The sequence below is a fragment of the Sapajus apella genome, unplaced genomic scaffold (genome assembly GCF_009761245.1).
Source record: "Sapajus apella isolate SASKATOON/1434 unplaced genomic scaffold, GSC_monkey_1.0 scaffold927, whole genome shotgun sequence".
NCBI classification, from domain to species: Eukaryota; Metazoa; Chordata; class Mammalia; order Primates; family Cebidae; genus Sapajus; species Sapajus apella.
Genome location: NW_022437853.1, coordinates 17197 through 23675, shown reverse-complemented (window position 1 = coordinate 23675; position 6479 = coordinate 17197). Strand labels below are relative to the sequence as shown.

At 45.6% G+C, this 6479-nt stretch overlaps 1 pseudogene; it reads left to right on the top strand.

Annotated features, from left to right (window-relative positions):
* Positions 1-190: 190 nt before the first annotated feature.
* Positions 191-1490, top strand: LOC116546465 (annotated as a pseudogene).
* The last annotated feature ends 4989 nt before the right edge of the window (positions 1491-6479 follow it).

Genomic DNA, 6479 nt, shown 5'->3' with positions numbered 1-6479 from the left:
TTATGTGTTTGCATATGTAAGATATTATTGTAAACATTTAAAATGTATTAACATATTTCAACAGAACAACTGTATGTAATACGTATTACTCTTCCCATCTGAAAGATGAGTAAACGGAAGCCCAGGAAGCTTTGGTAGCTTGCCCGCAGGTTGTATAAAGTCACCCAGTTGAACTGACTCAAGCCCTTATAGTTTACTTTCAGCGGGATTAGCAAAAATGTTAGATTATTCCTGGCCATGACGGCTGGGACATCTCATCGCTGAACCACGCCAAGGAGATGCGGTGTGAGAAGGTGCTTGACTGGGACCTGCCGGAGCAACTGTGGCCGCACATGGAAGCCCTGTGGTCTCGGCCTTCCGTCTACATCCCCGAGTTCATCGCGGCCAACCAGACCAGGTGCGTGGACAACCTGGTCCGGAGCTCGCGCCTGCAGCAGCTGCAGCAGATCCGTAAGGACATCCCAGACTTCCGGTCTAGCGCGGGGCTGGACAAAGTCACCGTGCTGTGGACGGGCAACACAGAGCGTTTCTGTGAGGTGGTTCCGGATCTCAAGGACACGGCCGAGAACCTGCTGCGCACCACTGCGCTCGGCCTGCAGGTGTCTCCCTCCAGCTCTTCGCCGTTGCCGGCATCCGGGAGGGCTGTGCCTTCCTCAGTGGGTCCCCGCAGAACACCCTGGTCCCCGGAGCGCTTGAGCTCGCGTGTCAGCACTGGGTTTTCGTGGGCGGAGGAGACATCAAGTCTGGCCAGACCAAAGTCAAGTCCGTGCTCGTGGACTTCCTCAGCTGTGGCCTCAAGACCACGCGTCCATCGTGAGTTACAACCATCTGGGCAACAACGACGGGCAGAACCTGTGGGCGCCTTGCAGTTCCGCTCTAAGGAGGTGTCCAAGAGCACGTGGTGGACGACATGGTGCGGAGCAACTCAGTGCTCTATATGCCCGCTAGGAGCCCGACCACTGCGTGGTCATCAAGTACGTGGGAACCTGGGCGACAGCAAGCGCGCTGGGTGAGTAAACCTCGGAGCTAACGCTGGGCGGGACCAACACACTGGTGTGCACGACACGTGCCAGGACTCGCTGCTGGCCGCACCCATCACACTAGACCTGGTGTTGCTGACAGAGCTGTGCCAGCGCCTGAGCTTCTGCGCTGACGCCGACCCCGAGCTGCAGACCTTCCACCCCATGCTGTCCCTGCTCAGCTTCCTATTCAAGGCGCAGCTGGGCAGCCCCATGATCAGTGCGCTTTTCCGCCAGGACAGCTGCATCAAGAACATCCTCAGGGCCTGCGTGGGGCTCCTGCCACAGAACCACATGCTCCTGGAGCATAAGATGGCGCGCCCAAGGCCCGGCCTCAAGCAAGTCAGACCCGTGGCTGGTACCTGCCCTGTGTCGAACAAGAAAGGACCGGAACCCACTTCCACCACTGGCTGCACCAGTGATGCCAATGGGCCCGCACAAGTGGAGGAACCCCAGATGTCCACCACCTGAGGCCCCTGTGACACACCTTCCCAGCCCTTCCTCCCTGCTGCCCCCTAGGACACCACCTTTCCAGGCCGTCCCAAAGACAATAAAGCCACTGCCACTCTAAAAAAAAAAAAGAAAAAAAAAAAAAAAAAAAAAAATTACAAAGGTATGAATGACAGACGAGTAAGAGTACAAAGAAACTTACTTTTAGTTAGTAACCATGATGATAATATATACATTAAAAATTGTGGTATCAGATATTCTGTCATGTTTGTTAGCTACACATTAATAATGTGAATAAAATCAATATTTACTTTGAAAAATGTTTTGAATTATCTGCAGGAGATAAATTTAACAGAAGAAAAAGGAGAGAAGTGGCCAATTTAAGAGGCCAGGTGACAAAGGGAACAATCCTTGCATCCATTTGACATTTATCACACTCTGTGGCATATTACAGAGTTCACACACCTGTTTCTCTGTGCTATGTTATTCATAATAATAAGTACCCATAGAAACTCGGCTTGCCTTCTGACTAACCTCTCCCATATTCTGTACAATACTAATGAGGCCAGCAAGGATCACAAGGAAGGAAAAACAAAAAATAGGAGTATCCTATTTTTGTGTTTCTTCAGTACAACCTACAATAAGACCTTTCCCCCACTCTCTCCATTTATCAAATTTTTGCCCACAAAATTATACAGATTTCTCTAGAATCCTCTAACAAATGCAAATGTTTTTAACATGAAAAAGTTTGCTTACAGAACTCAAATATTCTTCAAAGACTAAAGTTTGAAATCCATCTAATGTCAAACTCCTTTATCTAGAAGCCACTAGATTTCAGTAAATAGCACTTTTAATATACTTCCAAAGCAAATAGAGACATTTTGATTAGACGAAACATTACAGTTACTCTATAAGTTCTTATCTTGTTTTGGCCTGTCGTCGTCTCCTATTATGTTTTACGCTTCCATTTACATACACAGAAAGTCAGGCCTAACAGAGAAAAGTACATGAGTTCAGGAACTTAGAGTACTCTGAGTTTTGCTCTAAGATTCATTATAGTGCTCAGTTCACTAGGTGCAGCTACTGGGCCACTAAAAAGCATGATTTAGAGCAGCAACTTCTCATTCTAGGTAGAAGAGGCCAATGGTACTCATCATCTCTCCATGCTAGTCAGCAGTGGGGACAAACTCAACCCCAACCTCGCTTCTCTAGACCCTCTGTGTTTCGCTCGATTATCCTCAGTGCAATTTCCACTGGCATTCTATCACCTAACCATTCTGGTATGTGGACTCACAACCCCTCCTAGAACATGTCATGATAGAGTGATCCCAAGTGAGACCAGAGGCTTATCCCTTCAGAATGCTGGCCACCGCTCTGATCCCCAACGCTGACTCTGTTAAGCTATTTCTTTTCTTGGTCCTCGTATCTTAATCAGCTTTTTTTTTTTTTTCCTCTTGTGCTGGAGTCTCACTCTGTTGCCCAGACTGGAGCACAGTGGCACAAACTGGGCTCACTGCGACCTCTGCTTCCCAGGTTCAAGCTACCCTCCTGCCTCAGCCTCCTCAGTAGCTAAGACTACAGGCATCTGCCACCATGCCTGACTAATTTTGTGTATTTTTAGTAGAGATGGGGTTTCACCATGCTGGCCAAGCTGGTCTCAAACTCCTGACCTTGTGATCCACCCACCTTGGCCTCCCAAAGTGCCGAGGTTACAGGTGTGAGCCACCATGCCCAGCCCCTAATCAGCTTTTAAGTCCCCTATTACATGATGCTTTTGTATCCTCCTAAAATCTTAAAGTATAAATTATATGATCTATACTTGTTATACCATCCAGTCCTCACAAACTGTACTTTTTAAACAGTAAAGTCACCTCCACCAGCATTTATGGAGTAGTTACTAATGAAGCAACACTATTCTGAGAGGGAGGAACACATAGGGAGACATGGGAAGCCTTAGAGCTTACAGTGAGAAATAACGGGGTACAGTGGTGAGAATGTACACACAAATATAGTCTCTCTAAATACAGGGATATAAAACTCCATTTTTTTCAACTGCCATTTACACATCACATTGTATTCTAATTGCTTCATAGGTAAAAATACTTAAATGTTTTTCCTAATATCCCAAACTGGATAGTGATGAACATATTTAATTCTCTCTCTTTTCATTTTACTTGATTTCTTAGACACTTCAGATACTGTGGGGGAACTTAGGGGAACACGCTTGAAAACCAAAGTACTTAAGTAAAATTTATTGAGTGCTCACTATGTGCTAATTACTAGCATGGCAGATTCTGGGGATAAAACAGTGAGCAAACACCAGCAGTGATCTTGCACTGGTAGAGTTTACAGTGCAATGGAACGAACCAGTAATATGAGACCAGTCAATGATGAATTATCGCAGGAATAAGGGCTGCACAGAAGAGCCAGGGTGCTGAGTGCACAGTACACAGGGCACAACGTGGACCTGGCCATGAGCAGTGAATGGGCCGGGCATCCAGGAGGGCTTCCATGATCAAGGACACACAGCTAGAGGAAAAACCTGAGGAGCACAGAGAGTACGCCAGACAGAGAGAGGTGGGGCAAATTCCTTGTGACTAGAGGGTGCAGGACAGTTCCAAGGAACTGAGAGGAAGTGGGAACCAAAGGGCAAGGAACAGCTTGATGGGAAATGAGGCAAAAGAAGCAGGGAGGGTCCAGACCTTGCAGGACCTTTTGGGTTAAGTATAGATCTTCACCCTCAAGACAACAAACAGCCACAAAGGAGTTCTGCCTCTGTTGCTAATTACATCCTAAGACGACTTATGCAGAGCATCTGGCGTAGTCACAGATCCATAGCAGTAGGCAGTGAATGCTGATTCCCTCCCAAAGGCATCCTACAACATTTACTGCTTTATCCAAATAGTCTACCAATTAACAATCAAAATGAGTATCTCTTGTATTTTCACATCAGTATCGTTGTGAAATGAATTAGTATGTTTGAGTCTTAATGGAATGCCCATTATCTCTCAATATACAAATACAATCAGCCTTTGATATCCAAAGGTTCTACCTCTGAAACCAAATGCAGATCAAAATGCAGAATTCAACAGATGCGAAACCTGTAGATAGAGGGCTGATGTTTTGTATATATGGGTTCCAAAGAGCCAACTGCAGGACTTGAGTCTGTGCAACATTTGATATCTGTGGGGAGTCTGAGAACCAATTCCCCATAGATGCCAACGCGCAACTAGATATACAAAAAGCAATTGTAGTTTTATTCCCTAGAAATAAACATTCTGGAAATGAGATTAGGAAAATAATTTCATTTATAACAGCATCAAAACAACAAAATAATGGTAGTAACTCCAAGAAATGAAGCACAAGATATATTCTGAAAACAATAAGAGTATTGAAAGAGATTTAAGAGAGCCTAAACAAATGGAAGTACACCACATGTTCTTTAATATGGGAAGAACATAGTATTATCAAGATGGCAATACTTGAAATTCATTGAAAACCTTAATATAATCAAGATGGCAGTATTCCCTAAGTTGATCTACAGAATCAATTCAAATTCTATCACAATTCAAGTTGCTTTTGTTCCCAGAAACCAAAATCTGACTTTAAAATTCATATGAAAATAGAAAGGATTCAGAATAACCAAATCCATTTTGTAAAAAGAATAGCAAAGTACAGTACTCCCACCTCTAGATTTCAAATTTTACTACAAACCAACAGTAATGAAGACCCTATGTACTGGCATGGAATAGACATATAGCTCAATGGACCACAACTGAGAATCCAGATGACAAGGGTGCCAAGATAATTTAAGGGGGAAAGAGTCTCTTTTATTTTTTTAACCAACAGAATTTTATTTCATTAAGAATGAAGTTACATTCACATTTGTCTACAAACACAGTAACGAAACAAATACTTTCAGCTTTCTTGCTGTAGTACTGGATTTTCAGTGGCAGGCTCACTTAAAGGCAGAGTCAACCCTGATGGGGACTCGAGATCAGTCACAACTATTTGGGAGGACAACACAAAAACCACCAGCTTTCTTGCCGTGGTGCTGGATGTTCAGTGGTAGCCTCACTTGAAGGTGGAGTCAACCCTGATGGGGACTCAAGATCAGTCACAAATAGGGGGAGAACACAAAGACCATCAGCTCTCTTGCTGTGCTGCCGAATGTTCAGTGGCAGGGTCACTTAAAGGTAGAGTCAACCGTGACAGGGACTAGACATCAGTCACAACTCCGTGGGAGGAGAACACAAAGAACACCAGCTCTACTGCTGTGGTGCCAGATGTTCAGTGGCAGGCTTACTTGAAGGAGGAGTCAACCCTGAAGGGGACACGACATCAGTCACAACTACTTGGGAGGAGAACACAAAGACTGCCAGCTTTCTTGTTGTGGTGCCAGATGTTCAGTGGCAGGCTCACTGAAGGTGGAATCCACCCTGATGGGGACTTGAGAACAGTCACAACTACTTGCGAGACACAAAGACCACCAGCTTTATTGCTGTGATGCCGGGTGTTCAGTGGCAGTCTCACTGAAGGTGGAATCGACCCTGACGGGGACTTGAGATCAGTCACAACTACTTGGAGGGGAATGCAAAGACCACCAGCTTTCTTGCTGTGGTGCCGGGTGTTCAATGGCAGGCTCACTTGAAGGCAGAGTCATCCCTAGCGGGGACTTGAGATCAGTCACAAATACTTGGGAGGAGAATAGAAAGACTACCAGCTTTCTTGCTGTGGAGTTGTAAGTTCACTGAGTGGGAGGCTCACTTGAAGGCATAGTGAACCATGACGCATACTCAAGGTCTGTGCAAAGTACTTGGGAGAACACAGAGACCACCAGCTTTCTTGCTGTGGTGTCAGATGTTCAGTGGCAGGCTTACGTGAAGGCAGAATCCACCATGACGGGGGCTCGAGATGAGTCACAACTACTTGGGAGAACACAAAGACCACAAGCTTTCTTGCCGTGGTGCCAGGTGTTCAGTGGCAAGCTCACTTGAGGGCAGAGTCAAC